Raw genomic sequence first — 13,828 nt, 5'->3', positions numbered from 1 at the left:
CCGCATCGCGGTTTATTGCAGCAGAAGTTTGCCGTGTGCCCAAACTTTTTGCAATTCGAGCAGTGCATTAGTCGTGGTATGTACATCCGGACAGGTAGACGAACCCCTCCCACTAGCAAATAATTTGGAAGTGCAGATCCGGCAAAGGTCACGCGAAATGAGTCTGATGGGTAAAATTTACCGTCTATCGACTTGGAGTGCAATTGCTTGCACTCCAATATTTTCACTGGCTGAAGGTCGGGGTTTTTGAAGCGGCCTTCCCCATCCTTCAACAGATCTTCGATTGTCAGACTCTCGTCCCGTACCACACCGTCGATCTCCACCACATGTGACGGGATGTACACGCGGTACTCCCTCGTGAAAAGCTCGTCGGCAGCAATCTCATTTGCTTGCTTCACGTCGGACACAACAACGCGCAATTTATTTGGCGACACTTTGTCCATATGCTTTACTGCCGAGTAGTGTTTCGACAGGTCCCGAGAAATATTCATTACTCTAAGAGGTTTCGATAAAGGCCGGAAGTACACCACCCACGGGCCCCCCGAACCATCATCCTGGTAAACCTTACGACGAAGGGGAGGCTTCTCAGGCGAGGGAGCGAGGTTGTCCGATAAAGGAATATCGTATTCAGAGTCGGACATTAGATGCTCTTCGCCTTCGCCATCTATATGTTCCTCCTCCGGGACGCTGGTGACGTCACTAGCGGACATTTTTTTTTTTAATGTGCGGGAGTAGAATCTCCCGCACTTTTAACAATAAAGATAGACAGAAGTGAAAAAGATAGAAAATCAGAAAAAAAAAAGTTTAAAAAAGTACTTAGCTAGTATGGCACGATGAGCTGTTAGGTGATATATTCCTCCTGATTCCTCAGCGTGACCTTGATCTGTTTTCACCGGCAGGCTCGTAGGCGGCAAACAATAAAAATGTGTTATTGTCCGACACTGCTTGGTTGAACAAAAGAGTCCACTGCTGCTTCCAACGCGGAATCAATACACAAAGCTTGCTGTGTAAAAGCCACTTCTCGTTGTTACAATACAATGCTTATACTACAGCCCTTGCTGAGATAAGCACCTTCACCGATGTCGACTATAATAACGCGCGTGTGCACAAATCGAACACTCGGATACGAATGACACTGAAGGTTGATTGTGACGATATTAAAGAAAATTTGGGTAATAGTTCTAGTGAATCCTGTTTCGAAGAACTCAATGAAGCTAGAAGAAAAAATGAAACGAAAAAACGTAAGCTAATTAACGAAAACAACAAAGAGCATGGACTTGATTATGAGCGACCAGACGGCACTAAGGTACCAGCCCGTACGGTAAAATCACCTTGCTGTTGTTTCAATCTCAAGTGCCAAGAGAAGTTCAATTACGAACTGCGTTCAAAGCTTCTGAAGAATTTTTTGGCCCTTTCTTCATCCGCTCAAAATCAATTTTTGAGCAATCATTTTGAAACGACATTTGTATCATACCATAGAGTAAGTATTTTTGTTTTGCAGGATTTTTAAATGATATATTCGTTCATTGATATTACTACGACCTTATGGAAACTTACACAATTGATTAATTTGTTTCTGTATGCCGTGTTAAGGCCATCGTCCAAGTACCATGCGCGCGGGTGGTTTTAGGAAATTTTCGATGGAAATTTCGAAAAATTTGCCAAAACCAAAAACATACAGACCTTTGAAATACATTTATCTATCTACAAGGTGAAAATGGCTGGAAAATTCGGAGGATTTTCCGAGTCTTATCAAAAATAGCTCGGAAAAATGAGTGTTTTTGTGATCTTTCACAATTATCTGGAAAAATAAAGCGATGACATAAACTTTTTTTTTCAAATAAACTTTATTATGGATACACAGATTACATTCGGACACATTTTTGGAAAATCCACGAATTTCAAAAATTTCCACGAAATCAGTTCTATAAAATTCGTTGATTTTCCATGAAAAGCGTGAAAAGGTTTTTCAAAAATGTATCCGAATGTGATCCTTGTTGCCAGCATGAGGGGTTTTTTGAAAAAAAATTCATTCCATCGAATTATTTTTTCAAATAATTGTGAAAAATTACAAAAAAAGCTCATTTTTTCAGCGCTATTTTTGATAAGACTCGTAAAATCCTCCGAATTTTCCAGTCATTTTCACCCTGTACATAGATAAAAGTATTTCAAAGGTCTGTATGTTTTTGGTTTTGTCAAATTTTTCGAAATTTCCATCGAAAATTTCCTAAAACCACCCGCGCGCATGGTACTTGGACGATGGCCTTAACTGTAATAAACTATTAAACTTTTTTTTAAATTATGGATCAGTACGTTTAGGGTAACCGTACCTATATTGAACTGAGCTTCCTCTTTCATCCCATCTACTTAAACTTGCTTTAACCGTTAGCTCGAGTGAGAAATCAAACAATTTTGATATATTAATCATTTATAAAACAGTGACTCAGCAAATACGATGAATATATCTATAATTACCCTATCCATGCATTCCACAATTATCCTGTTATCTATATAGACAAATTCGATACAGTAATATATAAATTTAATATGTTTAACCGACGACACGACCAGGCACTCAGAAGAAAAATCAGCATTAAAACTGTTCGCTAACGATTCACCGCCAGTTACCACCAATCTGGCGACCCCTTGTAAATGATAAAAATAATCTTCTCGAGCAACACTGTTTAAGTTGCTATGTACTGGTTACCAAGGAACCCCAAAACAAATAAACATGTTTTGAAAGCGGTGGAATATTAGTGTTAAACGTTGTCCAAATTAAGCAGAAATGCATTTTCTGAATTTAATCGAAACTATGGATAAAATCAACGAACGAGGACAATGATCTACTTCCAGCGATTCATCCGTACACTTCCACTGCTAGCTTTTCTGGGCAGTAGGATTCGGTGTAATATGCCGGTGTCATAATTGTTTTGTGTCGGTTGATTGCGCAGCAGTGGAAACAGTATTTCTTCTTGTTGGCCACTATTCGAGGATTACTAGTGGAATTCCACAAAGAAATCATTTTACCGTACGTTATGCAGGTACCGCAGAGCACAAGCCTCGCTCAGCTCGTTGTCGGTCATTTCCATGTCTTCTTTCTCACACAACGGTTTCAAGTCAAGACCTGAATTTTGAACTTGGCTTTATAAAAGACATAACTCATACTCCTAAATTTTTACATTCCGCTCGAGTCAGGTAAATCCATTAAAATGTTCCGTAATATAATAACCGATATGAAATTTATTTTGTTTACATTCATCTTGCCTTCGATATGCAGTAACCAAGGTTATGGTGACTGTTATTCAAAATCAATAAATAAATCAACTTGTGCTGCCAGTTTAAAAAAATTCACTAACGTTTCCGATTTGACATTTCCAGTTACTGAGGGGTAGTTAAATTTACGATACAGTTTTGATAGACGAGTGGCAGGTCGTGTCGTCGGTTTAACCTTACAGGTTTTGAATTCCAAAAGAGTATATAGTCGAAAATACTTTTTACCGAGTGTTGGCGGTAGAGTACGCGTGTGTTATAAAATGTTCCTATCCACATTCGATATCAAAGAGAAAAAAGTGCGTTGTTTGGCAACAAAAAGCTTGATGGAATTGGTGTAGCTGCTGACGACTATCGAAAAAAGAATAGTTCGAGAATACTGATTACGCCCCAAGCTCGTCTGTACGTGGAAAATCACATAATGTCAATTCCAGCTTACACTTCACACTATTCGCGAGAGAGTTCTTCCAAACTTTTCATGTCCAGTGATTTGAATGTGTCCAAACTATACGAATTGTACTTGAAAAAGACAGAGAAAGATAATGAACATTCTGTGTGCTACAATACTTATAGATTAATTTTCAAAAGTTTCAATATTGGCTTCAGAAAACCAAAAGTTGACACATGTTGTCAATGTGACAAAATAAATGTAATGATTAAGCTCGCCAAAGGTGACCAAGACAAGGATCCTTTAGTGCGTGAACAAGAGGAACACCAAATGAAAGCTAAGCGTATGTACAATTTGAAACGCAAAGATGTCGCGCAGGCAAAACAAAATTCTTTTATTTATACTGCATCATTTGACCTTCAGAAATGTCTTGCTACACCGCATCTCATGTGTGGCCAAGCTTATTATAGTAGACAGCTATATACGCTTAATTTAACTGTGTTTGGAACATTTTGCGGCAGAAATGAAGCAAAATGTTATTTATGGGATGAATCCAAAATCATTGGATTGGCAAGAAAATTGGTTCTTGCCTCCTGCGTCATTTGCATGATACTTTGAAGGAACATGATAAAACGTTACAAGTGATAAATTTGTACTCAGACCGATGCAGTGGTCAGAATTTAAATTATGTTATATATGGTATTATGTCTATTCATCGAAGAAAGCTTTAGACTTGGACAAAACCTAACAGTTCAGCACAAGTTCATGATCAGTGGGCATAGCCATATGGAAGTTGATTCTGTCCACGCTGCAATTGAAAAGGCGAAAAAACGTTGTACAATTAATATAGAAACTCCAAGGGATTTGTGTATTTTACAACTATTAATCGAAAACGGAATCACCCAGAACGGTGCACTTCTTACCTGTATGGTTGTTCGTGATGAAATGTCAGAAGCTGTTCTTTTATAATACGATTGACCTGTTGCAGTCATACCCAACCCAATTGGTCATGGCATGCTATGCACTGATTATTATGAATTCGTTTGTACCCACACATCCACCTTCTCCTCTGAAAAAAAATATCAGGGTGCCTAGAATAATATCTTCACAATTAAATAATTGTGTAATCGCACATAGAGTTTTTCCACCTGTTAATTTACCATCGTGGTTGTGAGTTGTGTATACCATGGTTGACTATTGCTCGGTCCTATCTGTCATACACCCTCAATGAACATAACTAAAAATTGAGTGACACATCACTCAAATTCATTAAAAGTGCACGTACTCTAAACTTGAGTTACCATCTATCTACTCATTTTTGAGTTAAGGGACGAAATTGTCAAAACTTGAGTAATTTCTACTCAAAATAAGAAAAAAAATATTTTGTTCAAAATTTGAGCAAATTCAACTCAAAATTTGAGATCCTTACCGACGACACGACCTGCCACTCGTCTATCAAAACTGTATCGTAAATTTAACTACCCCTCAGTAACTGGAAATGTCAAATCGGAAACGCCAATGATTTTTTTAAAACTGGCAGCACAAGTTGATTTATTTATTGATTTTGAATAACAGTCACCATAAACTTGGTTACTGCATATCGAAGGCAAGATGAATGTGAACAAAATAAATTTCAGATCGGTTATTATATTACGGAACATTTTAATGGATTTACCTGACTCGAGCGGAATGTAAAAATTGAGGAGTATGAGTTATGTCTTTTATAAAGCCAAGTTCAAAATTCAGGTCTTGACATGAAACCGTTGTGTGAGAAGGAAGACATGGAAATGACCGACAACGAGCTGAGCGAAGCTAGTGCTCTGCGGTACCTGCATAACGTACGGTAAAATGATTTCTTTGTGGAATTCCGCTAGTAATCCTCGAATAGTGATCAACAAGGTGAAATACTGTTTCCACTGCTGCGCAATCAACCGACACAAAACAATTATGACACCGGCATATTACACCGAATCCTACTGCCCAAAAAAGCTAGCAGTTGAAGTGTACGGATGAATCGCTGGAAGCAGATCATTGTCCTCGTTCATTGGTTTCATCCATAGATTCGATTAAATTCCGAAAATCGAGTTCATTTGAACGCATTTCTTCTTGATTTGGACAAAGTTTAACACTAATAGAAATATTCCACCGCTTTCAAAACATGTTTATTTGTTTTGGGGTTCCTTGGTAACTAGTCCATAGCAACTTAAACAGTGTTGCTCGAGAAGATTATTTTTATCATTTACAAGCGGTCGCTAGATTTGTGGTAACTGGCGATGAATCGTTAGCGAACAGTTTTAATGCTGATTTTTCTTCGGAGTGCCTGGTCGTGTCGTCGTCCTTACTCTCAAAATGAAGAAACTTTTCTTCGTTCATCGATGATTTTCAAAACCGGATCTAGAAACGGCAATGGAAAACGACGTATTCTTGCATCCTTTATTTCGATCAGAATATTCCGAGAATGAAAACGCTCTGAACTGCAAGAAGAATTTTTTTCACTCAAATGTTTAAAAACTCAACGCTTACTCTAATGTATGAATAAATGCGAGAGAACTCATGGCAACAAGTTTACTTTATTCAAATCCATACTCAAATTTTGACATATTGTTCCTATTTATGAATTTGAGTAATCGCAACTCAAACCATGAGTTATGTTCAAAGAGCGTGTATATCATATATGCTAACTGCTTGGATCAGCGCTGCCAACTATTCCGATTTTTGTACTCGACACAGAAAAACAGACATGTTATCTTAAAATGCCAGCCATCTGACACCGGTATGTAAGCACCAGCCATTTGAAAGTACACCGATTACGTTGAGACCCTCGTGTTTCGGGCCCCAAACACTACGATGTTTTGATACTCATCGTGACTTTCAAATTGTGAAAATTACCTCCACTTGATGATCTGCTATATTTTAGGTAAATTGACAAGTTATTGTGTGAGAATCGATCCAAAAATCTCTAATTTTCGTGCAATAAACAAGGTGAACCATAAAAATTTGCAATAAGCTGATTTTGAAGTTCTGATTCAGATCTTATCAAGATGGCGTCATGACAGAGGGCCGTCAAATACAGATAATTAAGTTTTCTGACAGATAAATATAGATTTTCTGTTTTTGTGTTTTTTGGTTCCATAGGGTTAAACCAGGTGGAGCGAAACCAGGCCTCACTAAACAGATTTTTCGAGATAGACATTGTACAGATTGGTTTTTTCGCCAAATACAGATTTTTCAAATAAAGATGGCAGCTCTGGCTTGGATTCTGAAATTGTGTATCGCAAAATGCAAGGGAAAATGTTCAAAACTCGCTCTTTGTTCTTTTGATGATTTATGAAATGATTTTTTTTATATTAGAGGAGTGAAACTGATTGAAATTTACATTATAATGATAGGTAACTAATCTTTTATAACAAATATATTGAACCATTACTATTGTTATTAATTATTTCAGAAAAAAGTGCAAAAATTTAGGTTTCATTTTCCTATCGTTCAAAAGAGGAGACATATTTTCAGATGCATCTGAATGAAATCAGATATCATAAACGATATAAATCGGATATTTGATTTGTGGTGATTAATAGATAATGTAATAAAGATTTTTGTTTTGCTGTATTATTACATACTGATTCGTTCTTGCATTCACCTCATTTGTTAAATGGCAAGTCATCTGTTTGGCCTGGCTCAAAGCCCTATTCGTCAATTCTTGATTTACCTTGTCCAAATACTGAATCGATACTGCGTATATCAGACAATTATCGCTAATACAAATTGCGACTTTTGCAAAATGCAAATATGCAATTCCAATCACTTCAATCAAATAAAACACTTTAGATTCACATTGAATAGATTTTTTATGATTTCGGAATGAAAGTAACGTATATGAAACCCATTCGAATAAGTTAAGACTCCTAGATCTGGTATGAAGTGATAGCACTCAACAAATTGTCCAAGGTATATTTTTGTGTTCCTGTATCAATAAATTTTCTGGATCTTCAGATATGCAGTAAACAATCAGCAGTGCGTTTTCAAGTATCACAGAAAAGCATCCAGTATTTGATGCGAAATGAATACCGTTTGTAGTAGCTGGGAAAACCTTAATAGTATGTTCACATTAGTGCTAATATCAAGTGATATACGGATATACTTGATATCCGATGATATCATGTGCGATATCACATGATATCCCATACAATTTGATATCAACGCGTATCACCATTTTGGCATGATTTCCGGGATATCATCTACGATATCATGTCGAGTTGTCAAAAATCGCAACTAGCAACACGGATAATGGCATTGAACGCACTCATTCATGAACGTCACTTCGAGAGTGATAATAAACAATCATTATAATTTCGAATTTTTCAACGAATGCTAGCGTTCGGAGACCATTAAATGCAAGACTTCAATTATTGATTGAATTGTAGGAGAGAAAAGCAATATTATTGATCTTACTCTCAATGGGAACATTCAATATGACAACTTGATTGTCAAACGATATCATTTCGATCATATGTGAACACTTCCACGTGATATGCATATCATCTCGGTATATCAAGTGATATAAGCGCTAATGTGAACATGGTATAACTGTTACTACCTCATAGCCGTCTCGTGTATCTAATCCAAAATACTCCGTTGTCGATCGTCGATGCAGAAAAATTCTGCAACTATATGCTTCTGGTCTTTTCTACTTATTGATTCGAAACACGTTTTTTTCCAGAGAGATAGTATATTTTAGTGTTGAATGTTCGCCTTGTTCCGTTAAATCGTCTAGTACTTCCATAGTCATTATTAACAAGATTTTGAGCGCAAATTGAATCTTACAAGAAATACGGACACTACATACGTTAACATACTTCTTGTATTACTAAAATCTTCTCTCCTTCTTTCTTTGTTTGGTTGGAAAGATTACAATGCCCATACATCCATCGATTTCGTTTATAGTCACATTGACTTTATTGTTTTTGACTACCGATAGAATCTCGCGGCGTTATAACACGAAAAAGTTTCATTCATTTTTGAGAATCACTCGAAATTCTAACACACTGTCCGCGAACCAACGTGCTCACACTTTGAAAGAACTATCGGAAGTAATTAATAAAACCACTGAAAACAATAAATTCGAGTATTGTTCTATCGTTAAAAATTACTTATAACGCAAATGTGCGCGATCTAATGATCCGCTTTATGATGCGCGATTATTGAAATCCGCTCATTTTTTTTTATTTGCACGGCCACGTTGCCTGCTCTCCTTATGCGCGACGTTTCCGGTCCGCTCATTTACATTTAAATATTTGCGCGACCTTCCTGATCCGCTCTGTGATGCGCGATTTCATGAATCCGCCTTTTTCAATGAAAATTGTTATGATTTTATCCATGTATTTTATTGCGCGACCTTCCTGGTCCGCTTATGATGCGCGACCATAGTGATCCGCTTATTTCCGTCATTTTCAACATTGCGTAATCAATGTAAAATGAAAAACTGCGTGCCAAATAGTACCAATATCTGAATAGATTCTGTTTCGTTTTGGGTGATTCCGTTTCCATGCGAGATGGTTCTGAATAACTTTGCTATTTCAATTACTCCTCCTGGCAGGATCGCCATTGTGTATTTTACAACTATTAATCGAAAACGGAATCACCCAGAACGGTGCACTTCTTACCTGTATGGTTGTTCGTGATGAAATGTCAGAAGCTGTTCTTTTATAATACGATTGACCTGTTGCAGTCATACCCAACCCAATTGGTCATGGCATGCTATGCATTGATTATTATGAATTCGTTTGTACCCACACAGGATTGGGCGGTTTTTATATCCCAAGTGAAGCGAAGAGTACCAATTCAAGTCATAGAGTTGGAACAACCCGACTTTCTTGCATTTAAAACCTTAGAAACAAGGTATAAAAAGCCGAAAAAAAACTCTGCTGATGAAACCATCAAATTTAGAGATATTTGCATGTTTGAATATCGCACTTCGGAACCGGGAGTTGTGTTTTACAAATGTGATGTGAATGCCATCGATTATAAAAGATTTGTCATGCTAGACTTATCTTCAGTTAAAAATATTGACAGGCCTCTCCCAATTATTCCTCCAGTAGAAACTTTACCGATTCAACTACCACAGGAAAAGCTACAAGATTTAAAAAATCTTCTCCCATATATTTCAAACAGAATGTATTATGATACTCTATTAAAAAATCTTGTCGTTCCGAAACGTGGACGTAAAAAATAAATGAGACTGAATATCATTTTGACGCAGATATGGACAAATATGGAATGTGGAGTATTTGGAAGATTTTGATGAACAACCATAAAATAATTAAATCTGGAATGAACAGTGCAAAATAAAAATATTCAAATAAAATGTTCAAATTTGAATAGTTACCTCTGTTATCATTTATTGAGAAATATGCATTTTATTACTAAGAAAGCAAGTTTTCAGATGCATCGGACAATTTTATATTTCCCTTCAACCGATCAGTTTCTATTTAGCAGAAAAACAAAAACAGGGTTTTTTGCATGCAATTATCATCTTGAGTTTTGTGTCTTTCTCCTCCGTTCAGTACGACTCTGGCACGATTTGATTTCCTATGGTCGTTTTTCAGAAAGCAGCATCTGTTTATTTCAGGCACGATATGTTATCTTCGTTGAATGCCATTGTTCGTATTTTCCTAACGTTAACGATGATGAAATAAACGACAAATTTATACAAACATTGAAAAAAAGTATTAAAATAATTCTTACTTGAAAAATTTGAAGATTATTATTCAGCACAAAATGGTCTTAACAACAAACCATTCTACAACAAGGCTTTAGTGAGCGGCCGTAAAAACAACTAATTGTCTGCAAGGGACTATAGTGCAAGGGCGTTACAACGAATGGAAATGTGTAATAGACGGTAAAGAAGGGCATCTTGCATGCGGATATCAGAAAAGGTCTTAACGTTAAAATTCATGTTTTAACTAGTCAGAATCTTTTAAATTGGTGTAATTGGTAGCTGTATGCTTAGATGCTTTAATTATAAAGAAAGAATGAACTGTCTACGTATTCGAATAAACAAATAGGATTTAAATATTGTCCACAAAAAATGATTCTCTATTTGTCAAAACTTATTATATTGTCGTTAGGCCCTTCTGAAAAATTAACCGAGAATTTAGAACAACTCCGAAGTTACTCAAATTTGAGTTCTTCCACTGGAAACGATATTTGGGTAAAATCTACTCATTTACTGAGTAGTACTTTATTTGAACATGTACCAAAAATAGAGTAACTATCACTCAAATTTTGAGTGAAATTTTATTTCACATATACCAAATTTGCAAAAAAAATGCTCCTTTTCTGAGTGTATTGTACTAAAATATTAAGTAATTGAACTCAATACTATAAGTGGTGGTCGCTTGGAGTAGTGTGTCAATCGCAAATTAACATACATGTCAGTTATGCTCAGGCGCCAATCATACACTTATTCCTCATAAATGACATTTAAGCATATTATTTCGATTCTAAAGCACAACACGGAGTTTTTCATTCCGGTTTTTGCAGACACAACACCGTTTGTGTTGAGCGACTCACCCTCGAAGTACGCGATCTCACTAACAAAATATACAACCTGTTGCTTCAAATGGTTATTACAACTTTCAGACTGATCTTGCGAATAGTAACAAAAAAACGAGTTGTTAAACTCAAATTTAGAGTAGTAGTTACTCAATATCATTGATGAACACTACTCAATTTTTGACGTTTCCATGTATCATTTGAAAATGAGTAACAAGTACTCAATCTCTGAGTAACTTTTTCTAAGCGTGTATCTGGCAAATGCCAGATTTTTCTCGCTTCGCCAGATACTCTACACGCTCGTTCAATGTTACTCTAAATTGAGTAAAATTTCACGACACGACCTGCCACTCGTCTATAAAAACTGTATCGCAAATTTAACTACCCCCCAGTAACTGGTAATGTCAAATCGAAAACGCTTGTAAAAATATTTAAACTGGCGGCACAAGTCAATATATTATTGATTTTGAATAACAGTTACCACGGCTTTGGTTACTGCATAATGAAGGTTAGATCGACGACACGACCAGGCACTCCGAAGGAAAATTTAAATAAAAAGTGTCCGTAGATGATTTACCTCCAGGTACCTTAGTATTGAGCGCCCCTTGTTATTAATGGAAATAATCTTCTTCAGCAACACTGTTTTGGTTGCTATACGTGTGTTACCTAGGGACCCTTGAAGTATAAATAAACAAACAAATTGACGAAATATTTTGTCCCATTGCCGATAGCCGTTAAGTCCTAGAAAAAAGCCAACATAAAACTGTCGCTGTTGCCCCGAATGTATTTATTTTGAGGTACCTAAAGGACCAGGATTCAATTGACAATGGAAAGGCTTAACCAGAATCTTGCGCAAAATGGTTCGGCAACATAAACATGTTAAAGATTCGCACAAAGTGATGAAATCTTTTATCCTAACTCAGAAAATCCTCGCGGTTCCAGAAGAGGAACTGCGAAAGTGTTTCAAAGCTTTTTTACAAGTGCTAGAGTAATCATGACGCGACGTATTGCCAACTTTCATGGAACTGAAGAAAACCTTAGTATATGCTCGGGTGATTTCTTTGAACGAGAACGTGGCTGCAACGCAAGACTTCTAGAATTGAAAATTTATGTTTCTAATAAATGAATGAATGCTGGATCTTGTAGTTATCTGAATTTTTTCATAAAAATATATTCAAAATTCAATTTCTCAGTAATATCAATGACCATTTTAGTTATCAATGTTCCTTATTTTACTGTTTGCGCGTTTACTTATCTAAGTTCGATGGCTATTTAGGGGGAAAAAGAACATTCAGATTGCAACTACAATAACGTGGATCGTTTCATGATAGATAAGTATTTCACAATTAAATGGATATAAAGTACGAAGCAGAAATGATTGTCCGATTGGTACTATCCTCATTGGTCGGCATTAAAACCTACGTGGGTAGTTCCAGAACAGCCTGGCGAACACCAAGTTGTATTGATGTAGCTCGTTTTTTCAATTGCTCGATCGTCTTCGTGTAGAAGGACTACACTGATGTGCATAGCCCCATGCTCATAGAATAAGTCTGCGTCTAAATGAATCAAAAACACATTTCATGAGTGTTCAATTTGGACTTCTGCAGGAAACATCTGAAACATATTCGCAAATATACTCCGTATCAGCTCCATGCTCCAAATGTTTCATCCGATTAGTTTGGTTAGTCCGAAAGACAACTTTTGCAGTGGAAATTATATTTAAATTTACCTGCAAACTTCGCACTTGTAAGTCTTTCCGTTTTTTTTTGTGAGGTTCACGCCTGATTTTTCAGGTTTTCTTGTTACTGAGCGTGCAAACGATCACTCGTAGAACCTATGCTCGTAACATATTACAATCAGATTACTGTTGTGGATTTCCATTACATGTCTTAAATTCTTCGATTGATGTTTGAATTTAAGTCACATTTATCATAAAATGTAGGGAAATAAATATTAGCGGAAGAAACTCTTTCGCAATGTTTTACCTCGTTTTATGATCGTTGATTAGTCCATCTGCAAGGATATACGAGACTGCAGTTCTGTGTTTGGCTGTTTTGTGGTCTTTGGTCGTCTCTGATTCTTCTCAGGTTATTCATTATATTTTATAGTCATAATAATTTATTACATTTCATTCTGCTCTGTTGATGTTTTGTAATTGAAAAACATTCGTAACCAAGGCTACTAACTGTTATTCCAAAAAAAAAAAAAACAGTTTATTAGCCTGTGTTGCCAGTATCAAATATATTTTCAAGGATTTCATTTTGACATTACGAGTTACTGAGGGGTAGTTAAATTTGCGATACAGTTTTTAAAGCGAGTGGCAGGTCGTGTCGTCGGTTAGATCGACGACACGACCAGACACTCCGAAGAAAAATTGGCAATGAAACTGTCTGTTAATGATTCACCGCCAGTTACCGCAAATATAACGACCCCTTGATAATGATAAAAATATTCTTCTTGAGCAACACTGTTTAGGTTGCTACGAATTAGTTACCAAGGAGCTCCAAAGTAAATAAACAAACAATTTAAAAAAACCGCAAAAGATACGCGAATGGTACACATTTTTACAGATTTTGTTCAATATTTCAGTAACTTCTAATGTGAAATCCAAAGAAG

General features: G+C 36.4%; 2 long non-coding RNA genes across 2 annotated transcripts; both read right to left on the bottom strand.

Moving 5' to 3' along the window:
* Positions 1 to 10,030: 10,030 nt before the first annotated feature.
* LOC131432734 (uncharacterized) lies at positions 10,031 to 10,541 on the bottom strand. Its single transcript, XR_009229951.1, has 2 exons — positions 10,403 to 10,541; positions 10,031 to 10,329 (listed from the first exon to the last, which is right to left on the bottom strand). It is a non-coding gene; the product is annotated as an uncharacterized LOC131432734 (long non-coding RNA).
* A 1,903-nt stretch (positions 10,542 to 12,444) lies between these two features.
* On the bottom strand, positions 12,445 to 13,437 carry LOC131432566 (uncharacterized). The gene is made up of 3 exons (XR_009229900.1): positions 13,198 to 13,437; positions 12,942 to 13,108; positions 12,445 to 12,768 (listed from the first exon to the last, which is right to left on the bottom strand). It is a non-coding gene; the product is annotated as an uncharacterized LOC131432566 (long non-coding RNA).
* Between the last annotated feature and the right edge of the window lie 391 nt (positions 13,438 to 13,828).

This window comes from Malaya genurostris, chromosome 2 (genome assembly GCF_030247185.1).
Source record: "Malaya genurostris strain Urasoe2022 chromosome 2, Malgen_1.1, whole genome shotgun sequence".
NCBI classification, from domain to species: Eukaryota; Metazoa; Arthropoda; class Insecta; order Diptera; family Culicidae; genus Malaya; species Malaya genurostris.
The sequence above is the reverse complement of the archived record's forward strand: the minus strand, read 5'-3'. Positions and strand labels throughout refer to the sequence as shown.